The 19,806-nt window shown below is 41.5% G+C and overlaps 1 protein-coding gene across 7 annotated transcripts in view; it reads left to right on the top strand.

The window, feature by feature from the left end:
- Nucleotides 1–19,806, top strand: part of FGD3 (FYVE, RhoGEF and PH domain containing 3) — a 120,430-nt gene that overhangs the window by 36,539 nt on the left and 64,085 nt on the right. Inside the window, exon 1 of one of the 7 annotated variants that reach the window (XM_062619604.1) lies at nt 169–406. The exons of 5 other annotated variants lie outside the window; for them this stretch is intronic. The gene's annotated coding sequence lies outside the window, so the exon portion shown is untranslated. Of the gene's footprint in view, nt 1–168; nt 407–19,806 lie in introns of those variants that run through there. One more of the 7 variants, XM_062619608.1, reaches the window with a different exon arrangement.

The raw sequence follows: 19,806 nt of genomic DNA on the forward strand, positions 1-19,806 counted from the left end.
ATTCTGCAGCCTCAAAACTACTTTTGCTCTTTCATCATGCAAGCTGGCATTGTCAAGGGCTGAGTGTATTCCTACAGCTTTGAATGAATAAAAAAAAGCTGAATTTGGATGGGCAGTTGTTATTTGGGAGGCCCTATAGCAGAAAAGAACGGACAACCTTCAGGTGACCTAGTGTCTGTACATTGCTTAGTAAGGCAAACCCAGTCTTGCTTCATTAATTGATTAACTTGGAGGGTGGAGATTATCAGAAGGATCCTGTGAAGCGAATCCAGTGATTTCCTGCAGCAGCTCGTGGAGAAGAAGGGGCAGATGGCTGGGTAGGCGTTGCTGGCGGGCTGCTGGTAAGCTCGCGTGTGTGATCTGCTGGGAATCTTGCTTTCTCATGGAGTCTTTAATGTCTTTTCAGGTATCGTTTAGAAAATGGTGTCTTAACAGATTCCTGCTCTTTGACTACATGATGCATTTACGTTTTATTGGTGTATTAAGTGGGAATGTTGAGCAGCATTTGGAAGTGCATGCTCTCTGTGAGCAATTCAGGGGCTGGTAGTAAAATGTTTGCTGTGTTTCCTGCCATAATGAGCTGGAATGATTCTATGATCTCTGCGGTGTGGGCTTTCTAAAATCTGTATTTGTGCAGCATTTGGGTGGAGGTGTTTAGAGGATTTTATTATATTTGAGCAAGCTGAGGCTATTTGATTGCTGTGTGTGATACGAGTAGCATGTGGAACCGGTAGCACTTGGTAAAAGAAAACCGATTGCTTGCAAACAGTCTCTGCAAATGGGGAATAATGAAATGATGTAAGTTATTATTTTTTAAAATATTCTGAAAGCAGAAACCTGTCTGATCCAAGCATGCTCAGAACTATTTCATCTGGTACCATCAATTGAGTGGTCAGATCACTGGTTTTTAATTTTCTGCTCCTGTCTGTTTCCATGTTGTCTGAGTCCAGGAATCACAGTGCAATAATAATATTGATTGAAATATTTCAGGGGTGCTGCCTGATCAGAGGGTTGGATTGCCATTTAACTGCCTTCTGACATGCTGGCAGGAGTTTCGTTTTTCCTTCCTTGCATTATTTGGTTGGGAACAAGTAAAAATGTAGCTTTCATCTAAATGTGTCTGAAGTGCATAATGGCTGTGAAGTCACCATGACAACACAGGGACCTGGATCAGATTTTTCTCCACCCTTTCTCTGTTCTCTTGTTTTTTAAATCAGTGTTTTTAATGCATTCTCTGAGACAGTTGAGGGGGTATCTTACAGCCTGTGTTGGTATGGGACTTTTAATGCTATCCAGCTCTGGAAAGAATGTATGTTTGCAGGGTTTTCTTTGATTAAGCACAGTCCAGTGTATATAATTTGCGCTACAACTAAGGTGGGATCTGAACAAGGACATGAGCAGCTCCAGCAGAAGTTAAGGATCTACCTTTCCCACAATTACAGTGTTGCAGCCCTGAAAACTTCTGCTGAGCTCTGTCATGGTCCCAGGGCTTCCCATGTTCTTGTGGCATTGCCATGTGGGATGTGGAGCCTGGGGATATCTGAAAGTTATGTATGAGCTAAGGTGTAAGATCATCTTAATTGGAGTTTGGGGCAAGCTGGAGGACAGGAAGAGAAGAGTCAGATGGTGGTGAAGAAACAATCAGTTCTTCCACACTTCTCTGCTAAGGGACCCTGAATGCACTTCCCAGGTAGGAAGAGAGTGGAGGGTCTGGCTAACCCTTCCACTTGTTGGGACTTACTAAATACACGCTGCCCAGAGCAAAGTGAGGTTGGTGTTCCGGTCCCCTCTTGGGCTGTGGCACTCAAATTTCACAGCTTTTTCCAGCCTGCCAAGGGATGGACTGTACAGGGCCCTTCAAGCTCTTCTGCAGCACTGGCACCGTTCAGAAAGGAATCAAAGATGCATCAAGTTAGGGTGTGCAGGATGGGCAGCGGCTGCAGCACACTGCAAACACTTAAGACTGCAGCACACTTAAGAGGCTGTGTTGGGGAGTGATGCTTGGAGAACATCTGGCTTCTGGTCTCCAATCCCACAGCTGCAGGCATCTGAATGGAGTTAGATAGGTGCCTACTTTGTGGTTAGTATTTCAGCACGACCCAACTTCGGAATCTTCTAGGTATTTGCTTTGGGGAGTAGACACCTTATCTGGAGATCTCTCCCTAGTGCCACCTTCTGCCTCCTCTCAGCAGGGTTTGTAGGATGGAAGGGAAGGTGTTTGTTTCCTACTTGTAACAGCAACCCGTGTAATTTATAATGTATATAGAATAACAAGTAGCAGTAGATGCTCTGCGGAGGTGACATTTCAACGTCAGCAGAGGTGGGTAATCACATACTTCTAAGCTATCATACTTATTGATGGAAAAGGCCACTGTAATTTGGGTGAATGGAAGTAGAAATCATTGCAGTTGTTGCCTGTGCGTATGTAAATCTGGAGAAGTGCAGTGTCTGTGACATTTTCTGAGAACATACAGACTTAGTTGCCCTTGTGCAGCTGTGGTATTGAGACAACTGGAAAGCAAATACAACATGCCAGAGAGGGACTCTTCATCAACAACTGTAGCGATAGAACAAGGGGTGATGGGTTCAAACTGAAACAGGGGAAGTTCGGGTTAGATATAAGGAAGAAGTTCTTTACTGTGAGGGTGGTGAAGCGCTGGCACAGGTTGCCCAAAGAAGTGGTGAGTGCTCCATCCCTGGCACTGTTCAAGGCCTGCTTGGACAGAGCCTTTGGCAACATGGTCTAGGGTGAGGCGTCCCTGCCCATGCAAGGACTGGATGATTTTAAGGTCCTTTCCAACCCAAACTATTGATGGTGACTTTTGTCTGTGTCTTATAACCCTGCTTGACGTGACAAAATGAAGAACTGGATATTTTTCTTTTCACTGCTATCAGCTTGATGTCTTACTTGCTGTTACATGAATAGTGTAACTTTTTTTAATTTGGAAAAATGTTGAGTTCTGTCTAATGCTGGGGCTGAAGCTCCAAGTAATGTTTAACAGGAATTATCTAGAGCTGGGTAGGATTATGTCCTTTGAGGAACCACATGTCTACATCACAGAACCTAGTTCCCTTCTCCTTAATGTTACCTGATGTTATCATTTTGAATATAGCAACTGTGCAGAAAATCCAGTCCTTTGGAAATTCATCTTGAGTATTGGAGAAGAGATTCTGTTTGAGCCAGAGGATCAAAAGAATGAGCTAAATCAGTGCTGGGAACAAGAAGTAAGAATCTGATGAAGTTACATTATACATTTTTTTTGTGGTTACATACCTTCAAGGCTTTCAAGATCATTAAAAGTTAGGAAACATACTGTAAATGCTAGAGTCAAAACTTGAAAGTCGTGAACTTGGAAAAAGACAAGCACAAACAACAAAACAAACCCCCATCTTATTTCCAAGGTTTGAGCCAAGCCTTGTGCTGTAACAAAATCTAAGCCAAAAGAAATCCCTGTAGATGTATAAAATTGCAATGGGGATAAGACACATGGGCAGTGAAGATGGCAATACAGCGTTCTTGGTACTTAAGAGTCCTGGAGATTGAAATTATGCTTTTTACTTCATCTCATGGTAGCAACAGTGATTGAAAAGCTCACCTACAATCACCTGAAATCAAAGCATTCATATTTCTTTTTTTCCCCTGCTAATTTTCTTCATTTCTAAGTGAGGAAAGGAAAAACTTGATTTCAGTCCTACAGAATAGGGTCATGTTCATTTGTAGTACTTTATTAGGAACAACTTGGTTTTGCTCTGTGTCAGAAACTGGCACTAAGTTGCACTGTAACTGGTCTTCCTAGCCTTTCCCAGTACAGGGGGAGTGTTGGCATATGCACTGCCATGAGGAACTGCATCTGAGGTCCAAAAATTCTTTTCAACTTACAGGGTGTTTCCCTCTTGCAAAAAAGTGAAGGATTCACCATGGTTGATAAATTAACAATTAATTTTAAAAACTGAATCCTGCTTTTATAGAGCTGTTCTTCTTTGCCCCTCTTCCCCCTTCAGAAAAGCTTTTGCATTTGCAGGTTCCAAAAGGAAACCAAAATTGAGCATTTTCATTTAGGCGTGGGATCTATTAAGTTTCATTTTCCCTTTAAATGCAAATGTGTCATTAAAAAACCCCTGTCACAAGAATGATAGAGGTCTGGAGAAAACACCTTGTTGAAAAGACTGAAGGTTTCAACCTCTTTGGTTGTCAAAGACAAGCTTGTTTTAACTTGGGTTAATCTTGGGTTAGATTTATTGAACAACTAGCCAAAATGCTAGTCTGAGAAGGTGGGAAAATGAAACTGTGGTTGTTTTGCTTGTAAAGGTGACTTTTTTTTTTTTAAGAAGAATGAAAAATATCAGGTTTTGGATACTTCTTTTAGCCAGTGAAAGTCTTTTATTGCAGAGCAAGGGGTTTTGTTTTTTACATGCTGTTAGATAAAAATAATTGTGACACGGTGCTTCTGCTTAGTAGCCAGTTGAGTTGCTGTAGACCATATTGTTCCAGGGTCCCGCCAGAATAGCAGCTTTACCTGTTGTCCTACAGTGGGAGATGTCACGGAGTCCAGTTCCACTTTGTGCAGCCTGTGGTTTTGTTGGCTTCCATCCAAGCACAGTCTGCTTTCACACCCCTTCCCTGTGTATGGGATGAGCTGAATCAATGCAGAGGTGGGGGTCTATTTATTGACCTGACAAAACCCTTCTAACCAAGAATCATGTGATGCCTGGTTGAGGGAGCAGAGTGGGAGGAATCCACTTGGAGGAGCTTAAGTACAGTAAAAAACCTGCACCATTAGTCCCACCATCTGTATCTTGCACCTGTGTTAATTCTGTCCTTTTGCACTGGGTAAACCATTTCTTTCTGCTATTGAATATTTGGTCTGGTTTGTTAAATATTGGTTTGTGGAAATATTGCTGTGAGTAGCAGAATGAATGCCAGTTGCCATTAACTTAATATACTAGCATGGAAATAGATGTGACACACAGAGGACTAATGGAGCTCCAGGGCTGATCCCGTGAGGTGTTGAGTTTCCCTTCCATAGAGCACAAGCATAGTGCTCTTGTGTTCCTTCTGAGCATCCTGGATGGAGAAATACAAAGTGCTTCAGGACCAGACCTTTCAAGAGTTAAATGCACAGAATCAGTGAATATTTAGGTCATGGAGGACTGAGACTGGAGAAAGACTGAATGTTTCTGGCAGCTGATGGGCTTTGTGCTGGTAAGAGAGACTAGAGAATATCTTCTGTCTAGTATTAACATTAGATTTTGAGTTTCTAATTTTACTTTCTGTTGAGTTTGTGTTCTTAGTTGCATTTCTGTTGCTTTGCAAGAGGTGAGGTGTGCAATGGGTCTCTAAATGGGCTTTCTAGGACTTTCATCAGCTCCTACAGCCCTAGTTGGAGTTGACTTCCTAGTAACAATGGATGTTTTGAAGATTAAATATGGGTAATTTGCATTTTTTTCTGAGGAAATGCTTACAAAATTCAGTGTCTTAACTGACTTTCTGCAGGCCTTTGACCCATAAACCCCTTCTCAACAATATGGATAGTCCTGGCTTTGAAAGCTGAGTGACCGTTTGCATGGTGCGTGTTGTAACTGTGGTCCTGTGAGTAGTCCCTCTAACTCATGTGTCTGGCCATGTTGACACTCAGGCTTGAAAAACTGTTATTTAGCATCCTGGGTAAGGTCTGCAGGAGTCAGGTCTGGTCTGTTATGTCCTTTCTCTGCACTGGGCCAGACATGCCCTGGATGGAAGCTTGGTCTGATCATGCTTGCCTGCAGCTGTACCGGATGCAACAGTTCTTCTTAGGCAGACTTTCATTCAAGCCCAGCCATGCTAATGTGGCTGGAGAAGTAAAGAAACTGGATCAGCACAGAATTTGTAATAGTGTTGTGAGAAGGGCTGGGTGTTGATGGTTTGGAGAAGAATCCACTGAATAAAGCTTACTGAAATGCTGTTAATAGGACTTCTTTTCTTTTATGGTTAATGCCTGTGTTTACCTGGGAAGAGTAGAGTGGGAATGAGTAAGGGACTCTGAAACGCTGCTGTAGCAAAAGAGTGGACATGTTTCCAGAAGAAATAGGTTTTGGAAATAGATGTATTTCATGCCTTTGGTCATGATGGTTGAATTTGTAAACTGTCATTCAGTGAAAAAAATACTCTGTAATTAATTTTTTTTTCTTGTCACTGGGCTTGTTTTTTTCTGATTGGTTTCTTGTCTGCTTCAGGAGAGGTCTGTCTTCATTTTGGAATGAATTGGCTTTTTGCTTGGCATTGTTGAGAATTGCTCAACCTACACTATTATCAGCAGTGTTCATAGGAAATTAAAAGCACCTTTAGTATAGGTATAAACACTGAGCACCCTCACTTCTGCATGCGTGGTTAGTGAGGTAACTTTAAAATGTTAAGGAAAGAGGCAAGCATTCCCATTAACATGGTACGTTCTCCTGGTTTCTTATATTTCCAGGGGAGTGGAATTACATGCATTGTTAATGTTAAAAACAGATAGCATATACTTTACTATGTAAAATAGAACTGTCCTGGCTTCCTACTTTCCTAATAATTTTCTTTGGCAATGGTTTTTAGCATGGATAGATCAAGACATTGCTGGTTCAATTAAATGGTGCCATCCTTGTCACTGAGAAAGAATATTCACAAAATTCAAATGTAGCTTTAAGAGAATATCTGTAACCTTGATTTGAAAGCTTGTTCTGTTATTTACATGAAACAGTAATTTCTAGAATGTGCATTTGCTGAGCAGCAGCCTCTTGTGCCTGTTCTGAGCAGGGTATTTCAATGGCAACATGGTATTAACCCTTTACTATTATTAAAAAAGTTGAAATAGAATCTGACAATCTGGCACCCTAAAGTGTTCAGTTGATAGGTAAATTATCTACCCAATACATCCTCACTTACTCCTGCACTTGCCCCATGTTGTGTGCCCAGAACACAGCAGTTTGGGTGAATATATGTTTCTATGCTGATGTAGGGTGAGAGAAGACTAAGAGAACATTTCAAAGTAGGGAAAATCCTGCAGTTTTCCTTCATCCTTACGTATTTGGAAACTGATTGGAGAGCTCTCTCAAACAGTATGGGAATCTGTTTATTAAATTATTGTGAAATAGGTTTATTTCTAAGCCACTTTATTAAATCTAGGGGGCAAGCCTTTCAGGCTGTGTATGTGCTGCCAGTATGAAGCATGCCCAGAGAGAAGGGCTGAGCTCAGTGGGTCAGGCAGCAGTGTGGTGTGCTGAAGTCAGGGTTCTGGCAGGTGAGTGGTGGGGAGAAAGTTGCTTTGACCTTAAAGACAAAAAATAATTGGAAAGGTCTGAAGAAAAGTGATTAAGCAAATTGAGCTGTGCATGTCAGGAACTTTCTACAGACATTTTCTGCTTAAAAGTGATGTCCGACATTGGTTTACCTGTTGGCTTAATTACTGAATAGAGCAAGCAGAGGAAAACCAGTATAATGCGCTCTCTTTGACTTCAGCTCCATTTAAAAAAAAAACCATTTTTACTATGTTGTGTTGTCTCCCTGGTGTTGCTCATGGTTTTAATGAATTCGTCAGAATAACTGATTGAGAGCCTACATTTAAAGTGGATAATATTTCCATCCTTACATAATTTGTATTGTGTGTATGGATCAAAGCCCACAGTTCCATGGGCAAAAAGATAATTGGGCTATGCAAATAAAGAGTTGTCATGCTGAAAGGAATGTCAGCTACCATTGTACCCTATTCCCATTACCTGCGGCATGTGCTCGTATGGTGTGTTTGGAGCTCCACTGGGAAAAGCAGAGAAAAGGAAAATGAGAACCCAGAACACAAGTTTTACATGTCATGGACTTATCAACATACGTAATATCAAATCACTTCATTGTGGAGGCAGAAAGAAGACATTACACCTAATGGTGGGAGAAAAATTCCTCTGATGGATATGGACAGATCCATTGCTACATGTAAAGTAGCTCCCAATAATATAGCTCCCAATAATACTGTAAGTCATAATCAAAATGAGAAGAATTCAGATGTATCTTTTAGAGAGACAAATTTACAATACCTTTGCCAAAGGTTTACTTATTACTATTTGTTATTACTTATCATTTAATAATAAGAATTAGACTGATCTAAGTGAGTGGACTAATGATAGCCACCTCAGAATGCCAAATTTCATACGGTTTCATTAAGCCCTGGATTATTCAGCTCCCTTCATAATGAGTTGTCCCGCTATGTCCTCCCTTCATAGTGAGTTGTTTCTCAGCACAGCTATGCGTAATATAGGCAGTTGGGTTTTGGAAATCAGTATTGTTGTTTCATGCAATGGTGAAATACTGCTTTATTGTTTATTCTTCACTGGTTGTACGGCTATTAATACTTTCTTTGGTGGTATAGATTACATTGCTTTCAAGCTTGGTAATTACATCATCTTCAGTGTGGTAAAATTCAAGCCATCCTTGACCCAGTGGGGACTGTCTGCTAATGAATAGCTGCATTCCCGGGGGGGGATGGAAATGCTGCGAGGGCTGGAGCAGCTCTGCTCTGGAGCCAGGCTGAGAGAGCTGGGCTGGGGCAGCCTGGAGAAGAGAAGGCTCCTGAAGGGAGCTGCTCCTTAGAGCAGCTCCAGTGCCTAAAGGGGCTGCAGGAAACCTGGAGAGGGGCTTTGGACAAGGGCCTGTAGGGACAGGCCAAGGGGAATGGCTTTAACCTGCCAGAGGGGAGATTGAGATGAGCTCTTAGGCAGAAGTTTCTCCCTGTGAGGGTGCTGAGGCGCTGGCACAGGGTGCCCAGAGAAGCTGTGGCTGTCCCATCCCTGGCAGTGTTCAAGGCCAGGTTGGACACGGGCTTGGAGCAAGCTGCTCCAGTGGAAGGGGTCCCTGCCCGTGGCAGGGGGTTGGAACTGGATGTGCTTTAAGGGCCCTTCCAGCTGAAACCAGTCTGTGATTCTGTGATTCTCTGGTACTGAAACTTGCTCTGATTCTTCAGTGAAGAACTGGACTTTGGATGTTAATTATGCAGACAAAATCAGCAATTGTTTTAAAGCATTGTTAAGCACAAAAGCAAGAATCAATAGCTTCTGCAAAATATGGCACCGTGAATGGCACGGATACCATCTGGTGCAATTTGTCTGCGTACTTTTGAAAGCACTGTGCAGAAATATGAGCTTAGCTTTCTGAGATGATTACCCTTAGTGAATATGAATACCAGCCTGTTTCTTCCTCCATATTTAAAGATAAAAGAAAATTCTGTCGTGTACTTCTGTAAAAATAAGCAAACAAACCCAGGCAAATTAAAACCTGGCCTTAATCTTGCAGTCCTCCTAAATTGTCACTGATTTCAGTTTTTGTGTTCATGGGTTTGTGCTACACAAGAAGTGTTGGCAGTGTGGGAACTTGGCTGTCGGAGCTGTGTGGCAGTAAACCCTGTGTTGGAACAAGGTTGGGCGTTTTGTAGTGTCAGACTAGGGGGACAGTTGTGTCTGTGTCTTTGTATGCATGCGCACACACCATTTAAGCTACAGTCACAACAGAAATAAATTGCAATCGCACAGATTTCTTCTGATTGTGAGAAAGGAGGCAATGCGCTTACAAAACCAGGGTTTGACCTCATAAATGCCACGTTGTACTGCTTCACTCAGTGAAATGAGTTCTCTTACTTTCTAATATGGCAACAACTTAAAAAGTTTTTTCATCTAAGAAATGCATGTGAATGGTTGTGTGGCACATGCAAGACCTTTAAACCAATTTCTCCATACCCTTTATAGTCTCACAGCCAAAGTTTGGAGCCTGAATTATTTAGGAATGCCTTTCTTTCAAGCCATATTGTTACCCAGGTTGTCTTGCTTAATCTGATCTGCTCCCTTATCCGAGTACCTACAAAGTAAAGTGGATTTAGAAATAGCAAAGTGTTGAGCCTCTTTTGACTGTGGATGAGTGCTGCTGTAAGGAATTATACTTTTCCTTAATGAGACTTCCCTCTGTTCAGTTCAGAGAAAATCTCAATTTAGTGGAAACCAGAATGTTTGAGAAACCTCCAGGAGTTATTTCCACCCGTTGCTCCCAATTTAACCTCTGAGTCAACTGAGAAAACAGGACAAAACGTGGCTTCTGCAGTGCCAGATACAGAATCCTTTTGTGCTGTTAGACCTTGGATCTGTTCTCAGGTAGACTGAAAATGTTAATGGATTTGAAACAGTTAAGGGAATCCAGGAATGTAGCTGTTTGCCGTCAAATTAGGGTGGAACAGTAAGTTACCATTGATCAGCTCACATCCTCAGTGGTTAATGTGCAAGCTGTTGCCTGCCCCAGTTTTGAGATAAAATGTGTCAGTTTGAAGTTTCTTGTTCTCTGTGATCACACAGGCCATCCTGGCAGGTCTGAGGAGGAGGAGGCAGGCATTTGCTTAGCTGCAGAAACTCGGGATGCTGTTATCCTGAGCTCTGCTCATGCTGCATTCTCCTATGTGGAGCTGATGGCAGAGGGGAAAGGAAGATGTTTGTTTTTCTTGGTGCTAATTTCTTGCCATTGCTTGCCAACTTCTGGAGTGTTTATTGCTGATACCCATCTTAAGATGCAATGTTGGGTAGAAGATGAGTTTTTACCTAATGAAAAGGGAATGAAAAAGTTATTTTTACTGGTGGAGAGCTAGTACCGTGCTGGGGTGACTGTCTGCATCTCTGTGAAACAGTGTGAAGTGCCACCCATCAGCAGACTAACTGATTTCTACAGTCATCTTGCAAGGAAAGACGAAGGCCATCAAGGAAGATTAAGCAAGAGCAGAGTGTTTCATGTTATTGCTGGTTCTTACCTGTTCATGCTCTTCCGTTAGTCACAGGTTGACCTTCCTTCTCCTCAGTTTCACAGCCTGTTATAACTCTCAATTATGTTTGACATCACGCCTGTCATTGTAGCATCCGAGTGTTTCCAGTGCATCATCTGCTTATTGCAGAGAATTCTCAACTTTGTGATCACCTTCCTTCATCAAACAAGTTAAAATTAGACATGGGGAGGAAATTTACTTTCAATTCAAGCTGAAGTAAATTTCTTGACCTCTTTGCTCCCTGTTCTTCCTGCCATTACTGCTGACCCAAAATGACAGGGAGAGCCACACGGCCAAATGCTTTCTCTTTGGAGTTCTTCCCTCTGCAGCACAGCCCAAGCTCTCTGTGTTGCACAAGGTAGGAATAAGTGTCCCAACTGTCTCTTCTGTGCTTGTTGCTGCAGATATGCTGGAGAAATGGAGTGCAATGTGCACAGGCTTGCTCAGAAAGGCTTACACGAGTTCTGCTCATATGGCTTTGTTCTGTCCTAGCAGAATTTGATGCCCGAGGGCAAGGCTTTTTAGTCTTTAATCTGTCTGTAAAATGTCACTGAACATCTATGGTGTGGTGTAAATAACAACTGTAATGATAGTCTTGCCATGTGGTGTATTTCCCTGGGGAGAGCAGGGACTCCGCCTCCATGATTCCCAGTCCCTGATTCCCAGATGGTGGTGACTCTTAATAGACTTGTTTGCATCCTCTTCGAGCACCAAAACTATGTGATTTGGTAGTCTTTGACACTTCAAATGCAGTCATTATGAATCCTGCAATCTGCCTTTCAAGTGCTGATTTTTTTATTATTTTTTTAAATGCCAAGGCCCAGTGATTTAATTTAACATGATCATCTACATTTCGAACAGATTGCTGAGTGGATTGGATTTTTATGCTGTTAAATGTGATTATAATTTTAGTTCTGTATTCAAAGAAAATAGTGTGTTGTTATGGCTCTAGATTTTATATTTGTAATTCTGAAAATGTTTTGAAATAAGATATATCTTACTGTTTAGAAGAATGAGGAACACCAGAGTAGATTTTAGACTATGTGATAAATTGATTTTTCATTGATATGAAAAAGTTTATAGAGTTTTCATGGCTATAAGGAATTATTTGATTTAACTGTAATCTAACTGTTGTAATTCCATTGTCAGATTAGATCAGTGAACTGAAATATTTGGGGAACATCTCTGGTTGGGTCACTTACTTTGAAAACTGTACGTGCTTTGTGTATGCTATGCACTCTTGCATTCAGGTATCATTGAATGTTTTTAAATTACATGTTTTAGTAATCTCAGAATTCTGTACATGTATTGGGTATCCACTAAATCCTACTTGTCAATGCAAAACTAACCAATCTTTAACCACTTTATGTTTGTTACACTTAAGCCAGTCATGCTTCTGTCAAATGCATCTCCTTGTTTCAGGAAATGGAAGATTAAGGTAGTATTCCTCAGCTGTAGATCTTATGCTCTATGCCTTCTTAACATAAACCTGCAAAAAAGGATGTTGCCTTTTTGTGCATCTAAGAATCTAAAACTGGCTGCTTTGTGGAGAGAAAGAAGCATCCGTTCAGTCAAGGAATGGTTTTCCTAGATAGCTGGTTAGGAAAATAAGGCTGTAGATGTTGCATTCCCATATCTAACTGGGTGAAGAAGGTGCATCACAGTGAGAAAGAAGAAATACACTTGGATCCATGACCAGAAAATTGGAGAGATTAGCTAGAATTTTTTTCCATTTGTCTGTGGTTTTATTTTGGTTGTTTTATCAGCAAGCATGCATCTTGCAGTGAGCAAAATACAGGATCCTTCATGATCATTAGTGCAAATGAGCTTTTAAGTTGAAAACCACCTCTTAACAGTTACTTGCTTGATGGTTAAGGTTTTTCCTCTGCGGTCATCCATAATGAAACCTGACCAGAGTTGTTTCGTTTTGAGAGCAGGGCTTTAGCTGAGGGAACCTGGAGATCAGAGTCGATCACTCTGAGTGGCACCAAGCAGTGTGTTCCCAAGGAGGCAGAATGTGTACTAAGGAATTTGGAGATCTACTGGTATTACCATGTCATTGTTTATTAATGATGCTAACTCAGGTCCTAACTTTAGATTTAAAGATACTGCTTTAGAAGGTGTCTTATTCATCTTCTTGTGATGTGACGTTGACAGCAGTTCAGGCCAGCTGAAGCCAATATGTGATAATAATAGATGTAAAAAAGCTCAAACCAAACAAAACCCAGTTATCTGTAGCTCATTCTGAGGAACTGATACAATTGTGATTGGATGATCAGGTAGTGAGGTGGACTGCGAACTGGCTGAAGGAGAGAAGCCAGAGAGTTGTAGTCTATGGGGCTGAGTCTAGTTGGAGGCCTGTAACTAGTGGAGTGCCTCAAGGGTCAGTACTGGGACCGGTATTATTTAATATATTCATCAATGATTTAGATGAGGGAATTGAGTGTACTATCAGCAAGTTTGCTGATGACACTAAGCTGGGAGGAGTGGCTGACACGCCAGAAGGCTGTGCTGCCATCCAGCGAGACCTGGACAGGCTGGAGAGTTGGGCAGGGAGTAACTTGATGAAATATAACAAGGGGAAGTGTAGAGTCCTGCATCTGGGCAGGAACAACCCCAGGTTCCAGTATAGGTTGGGGAACGACCTGTTAGAGAGCAGTGTAGGGGAGAGGGACCTGGGGGTCCTAGTGGACGACAGGGTGACCATGAGCCAACACTGTGCCCTTGTGGCTAAGAAGGCCAATGGCATCCTGGGGTGTATTAGAAGGGCGGTGGTTAGTAGGTCGAGAGAGGTCCTCCTTCCCCTCTACTCTGCCCTGGTGAGACCCCATCTGGAATATTGTGTCCAGTTCTGGGCCCCTCAGTTCAAGAAGGACAGGGAGCTGCTGGAGAGAGTCCAGCGCAGGGCAACTAAGATGATTAAGGGAGTGGAGCATCTCCCTTATGAGGAAAGACTGAGGGAGCTGGGTCTCTATAGTTTAGAGAAGAGGAGACTGAGGGGTGACCTTATTAGTGTATATAAATATATAAAGGGGGAGTGTCACGAGGATGGAGCCAGGCTCTACTGGAGTGACAAACAATGATAGGAAAAGGGGTAATGGGTACAAACTGGAACACAAGAGGTTCCACTTAAACTTGAGAAGAAACTTCTTCTCAGTGAGGGTGACAGAGCACTGGAACAGGCTGCCCAGGGAGGTTGTGGAGTCTCCTTCCCTGGAGACATTCAAAACCCGCCTGGACACATTCCTGTGTAACATTATCTAGGTGTTCCTGCTCTGGCAGGGGGATTGGACTAGATGATCTTTCAAGGTCCCTTCCAATCTCTAGCATACTGTGTGTGTGTGTGTGTGTGATCATATAAATAAATCATACTTTCATTGTCAATGACTGTAAGAGCTCAGAATTATAAACACATTGTAAGAGTCATTAATTATCTGAAGTAATCTTGTAGTGATCTTTTCTACTTTTTCTTATAATGAAAATTCTTTGCATTTTTCTTAATAGATTCTAAATTTCTGTAATCAGGTTTATTTTTAAATCCCTCCATTATTTCCAGTTATCTTTTATCCTTAACAACGCAGCTTTGCCAGCAAGCGTACTTTGTATGCATTGAGTATTTTCTATCCATATAAGGACAGTATCAAATAATGACATCGAAGTTTCATGAAAACCAGCAATTAGTGAAACAGCAATTGCCAGACAGTAAATGCATTTTATACAATAAAATTTTAGACACAAATACTCAGGTATGTCCTGTGTAAGTAGCATGGTTGATTATTATCCTTCTTAGCTGTACATTTATATTTGAAAATGCTAGTTGCCAATCGCATTGCATGTAATGATGGACTAAACTCTTTCTTAGCCTATGTCAGGATTGAAAACTATCATCTAAGAGAGAGAAAAAATATATATATAAATATATTTTATTATATATATATAAAATATATTTTCAGGGTATTAATTTAAATACATATTTTGGGTTAATGATCCAATTCTGAAATTGTTGCCTGTTCATCTTGAGCTTCAGATTTCTTCAGAATGTCTTTAAAATCATTACTGGCAGAGTTGTCATGCATTTTTTGAGATGAAGTATATATGTTTATTTCTTTAGAATGAAGGTATAGTTGTCAGTTGTAAGGATTTTATTATTTGTGATTTATAACTGTTGTCCCAAAGAATCACCTGGGTGCTTACAAAATGTTCTTGTTTTCACACCTTGTAGTTCTTGATTTGATGAAAGTGCATTTAAAGATAACAGGAGAGATGAAATAGTTGCTACAGATGTAACAAATTAGCTGGAGTTTTGTTGGGAAAACTAATAATAGTTCCTTTTACTGAAGCTGTTTTCTGTAGTCTGTGTTATAGGCCTTTGAGATGGTGTTACTCTCTTTGGAGCTTGCCAGGCTGAAAAAAATATAAAGGGTGCTTTATACCATCCTGTCTCCGTTCTGGGATCCAACATACTGGAGCCAGTTCCGTGGTTTTCAGTCTCTTCAAATTTATTTATCTGCTTGTTGTTTGTGTGGACCACCTTTAACCTTTCCAGGTTCTTTTTCTTGCTCTCACTTCAGCCCTTAGAGAGTTGTGGATCACAGAATGAAGAAGCATTGGTCTAGGTGAAGGAGATGTTAGTGCGAGGGAACTAATGCTTTGTTCATGGTTCCTCCGTCTGGAAAGTATAGAATATGCTTGTATATCCCCTTGGAGTTGGAAGCAACATGGGTTTCAACATCAGGAGCGCCTGGAATAACCTGACAGACTTGTACCTGCTGCGAGGATGCAGTCTACAGAGCCTGAGGCTGCACAAATGATGGTGGGAACTGTGTTTTCTATTTAGCTGTGAAGCTTTTGCAGTGTGGCATGGACCTTTGGTCATTGTTGTAGGCTGCTCAGTGCCTCTAGAGAGTGGTGACTAGGTTCCTGGTGGCTGGACCACTCTGAGGCTTCCATTGCAATGGCTTTGCAGTAGCCAAAGTGGTATTGCTTTGTCACAAGTACAGTCATGAAGCAGTGGCTCAGCACTAATGATGCTCTTGTTTTTAGCCTCTCATTTCTGCACAGCTGCTCTAAACTGTGGTTGCTGCTGTAGTAAATAGAATAATTCTCATAGATGTCATACCATTATCACAGAGTCACAGACTGGTTTGGGTTGGAAGGGATCTTAAAGCTCATCCAGTTCCAGTCGCTTGCAGTGAGCAGGGACACCTTCCACTAGACCAGGTTGCTCAAACCCCTTGTGTCCATCCTTGGAGATAGTCAAACCAGGTCCTAAACAACCTGCTCTGTGTGACCCTACTACTTTGAGTAGAGGGGTTGGTCTGAATGATCTCCAGAAAGACCCTTCCACCCTCAAAGACTCTGCAGCTTGGTCATTTTCTGTAAATTCAATTTTCAAGCAGGAAGTTACCAAGAAGCACTAAGAGATTAAATATATTCTCCTTTAATGATTATTGTGAACTACTGGGAATGCACTATTGTGAAATTGTTCTGTGTTTTGCAATGTGCAGCTCTGCTACCAAAATAGTGCATCAGTGTAAAAATACTCATTATGCTTTTCAATAATGAAGTGAAGACAGTTCAAGCTTCTACGCTATGGGGTAACAGCATGTTGTGGTGACAGAGGAAAGCTGGTCCTCTCCTGCAAAGAAAAAAATCTGAGCTGAGTTTTACCTACTTTTTATTCAGTACCAAAATAGACTTTGAAATGAGCAGAGGCTAACTACTGTTTTACTAAAACTAATAAAATGATTCAAGATGAAAAAAGAAAACCAGTCGTTTGGGACACTGTTGGAGGTCATCTATTGTCACTGAATCTTAAGCAAAGGATAATTTTTATTCTCCTTGCTGGTTAAATGAGAGTTCACTTACAGTAACAATGTGTGCTATTAAGAAGATCCACAAGCACATCAGCTGAGCAGTGTGAGAGTCTTGCAGGGTGCTTTGGTCGTTAGCAAAACCAATCAATACTCTTCTAGTAAAAGGAGAAATGAAGCACATAAAGCCTATTTTTGTGACACAGTTTTAAATAAAGGCTGGAATCTGGCTTATGGAGACAAGCATCTGGCTGTTTCTCACCTTTGGGTAGGATAGTCTTTTAAATGACTGAAAGGTGGGCAGCATAACACTTTTCCCTCATTTTTTAATTTATTTTTTATTCTCCCTCTCCCTTCCCACAATATAAACAATTCTGGGAATTGCACATCTGCTATCTTCCTCTTTGAGAACAAAGAGATTGGGAGAGATTCCCCAAGACAGTAAAATCACCAGATGCAGGTGGTCCAAAAGGAACAAATGAAATGGCTTTGGTTGGGATCATTTGTTAGTGTCTAACTGGTATAGACTCTCTAGATTTTTACCGTAATGGATTGCTCTGGCGTGATGATTCCTGTGTGACGGAAGTAGAGGTGTGAAGTCCCTGGAGTATTATTAGCTTGAAATATGTTCTTTGATTTGCATAATCAGTGTAATTATAAATCAGGACGCTTTCATCATAATGAAAAACCTGTTACCTGTCAAGAGAAAAAGACCAAGACCCAAACAAACTGTGCTCATCTAAGGGGAAATCTCAAGACCACTGAATGGCGATTCTGCTTGCTTCCTGTCAGCAGGGGTCCAGCGTGTGCATCTTCTCAGAGGAGAGGCCAGGTTGCAGGCATCAGTGAGGGCTCTTGAGGTTGTCAGATAGACAAATGGTGGCTTTAACTTGGGAAATCCGTGGTGAAAAAGTATAGTTTGCAGCCACATACTGCACTTTGCCCTCAGTGACCTTTCAGCTCCTATCTGAGGACACTATAGGAATCAAGGACAGTTTTGTGGGGGACCAGAGGTAGTCCCTAGGTGAGCATCTCAGTGTTGTGCAAGAAACATTCAGGCTGAATCCAGAGACCAGAGTTAAACTGAATTAGTAACAAGATAAGGATGTGATGAGAAGCCAGTTTGAATTGTGGAGAGTAACAGGGAGGGAAAGGTAAGCTGAAACACTGGTGCTCTGCTGCAGGACCCTGTGGTGGTGGTATGAGAGACTCAGCCTGTGAGTCAGTGTCCTCTGTTGTCTGCCCAATACTATATAATCCCACTAAATTTTTTTTGTAGTAAAAAATCAGGAATAAATGAGGGTTTATTATCTGCCATCTTCAGTGAATCTTTCTGCCAAAGAGAAAACAGAAGCAAACCAAGGTTGATGAGCTACTGAATGCTGGGTCTCATTATAAAGATAATGAAATATATGAATGAAAATCCAGTTCTCCCTCTATCTGCTAAATTAGGCACCTGCAACAACTTCAGCTGGACTTCTGGTAGCAGTCTTGCCTGCTGCAGGAATTAAGTCTGAAATCTGAAGTTAAACAAGTTGCTTTGCACTTCAGAATGGTAAAATAGGACCTGTATGCACCAAGGAGATGAGCCTGGCTGCTCGTCTCTTCCTGCCCACCTTTCTGTTGTAGAGGAACGTCATTTGGCAGCCCCACTTGATGGCTGGATCTCCTGCAGTGTGCCGTAAGCAGGGCTCTCTCACCCACAGTGTCGCACTGGCTGACATCTGCCCCAGGCTGCTTCTCCTTTTCTTTATGCCACAGTGTTTATACATACAACCTGCCTTCCTTACTAGATGGAGGAGTCTCAGGGTTGTTTTTTTTTCCCTTACCTTTGATCCTGGTGTCATGGAAAGTTACTGTGCTTATTATTTTAGGCTAGAGTAATTCAATGGTGCCATTTTGGGAAAAATCAGCTAAATGCTTCCTCCAGAAAAATGAGTTTTTCATAGCTTGTCCCTTTTATTTTGTTAAATCATGAAAGTTCATAACTCTGCCTTCCAGTTATGGAGACTTGATGTTCAGTATCCCTCAGTGTTTACTCTGTGCCTACGTGGAAAGCAGGCTGCATGTAAATGCTAAGAAAACTATAGGTAAATTCAAGGATTTACTTACCCCTGAACAGTCTCCATCACTAGAGTGAGACATTAAACATATTTTTTTTTAAACTGGAAGTGTTTCCTTTGCCCTCTGCCTTGAATGTCATTGGAGGCTTTAAATTATATTGCCAAAGTTTGGGACCAGATCTAGTAAGATGTGTCCAAGTTCTGAGATGTGATAGAAATGCTGCTGTACTGCAAAGGTTGCTGGTGGGCATCTGTGTCAGGCGCTGTGGAAATAATTGCTAAGGGCAGACTGGTATTATCTGGAATAATAAATATAAGCAAAACAAAAAAAAGCAACACCCCCAAAACCCAACAAAATAAAATAAACAAAAAAAAAAACAACCAAACCCCAAAAAAGAATTACTTTGGTTCAGGTTTGTCACAAAATGAAAGAAGGAGCTTGAGGATTGCCACTTGGATATGTGGCGAAGTATGGATTTTAACAGTGGCATCAGTCGGGTCATTGACTGTAGTTCAGTATCATACCAGAGAGCACATGACTACTTAAAAAAAAAGCCCCCCAAACAAGCATAAAGTTCATCACCCCCCGCCCATACTCCAGCAAAGTTTGAATTAAACTCACCTAGAGGTTTATTGGCCACTGAAGGGCTTTTAGAGGCTGTTCAGTGCAGCCCGTCCTGACCTCAGTGTCCATGTGGATGGTACAGAGGACTTGGTTTGCTTTAAAAGGAGCAGGTTCTTTAGTGTCACTCATAACCTGAGGAGACACAGGTAAGTGACTGTTGGCTGCAGCAGCATATCCTGTTTCATGCAAAAAAAGAAAATGTTTCTGTTTTGAGCTTTAGTGTGCGAGGTGTTATTCTGGTGGAGAGTGCGTTATGTGGTGTTTGACTCTGGTTTCTTTCTTGTTTTCCATTTAAGTGAGTGTATTTTCGTTCCCTTCTCAGTATGGTTTTTCTGGTTGCTACTTCTGCTTCTCCAGCCCCTTTGGAATCACTGGGGTTGGGAGCTGGTCCTGCCTCCCTTTCAGCTGCTGTTCTTTTCCTTTTCCCTTGTATCTAGTGACAATTGGCTTGGCAGCCTGCTAGAAAATAATAATACATACTTTTTTTGGCTAGGGAAAATGACCTT

This window comes from Pezoporus occidentalis, unplaced genomic scaffold (genome assembly GCF_034315485.1).
Source record: "Pezoporus occidentalis ecotype Australia unplaced genomic scaffold, CSIRO_AGI_Poc_V1 ctg212, whole genome shotgun sequence".
In the NCBI taxonomy this organism is placed as follows: Eukaryota; Metazoa; Chordata; class Aves; order Psittaciformes; family Psittacidae; genus Pezoporus; species Pezoporus occidentalis.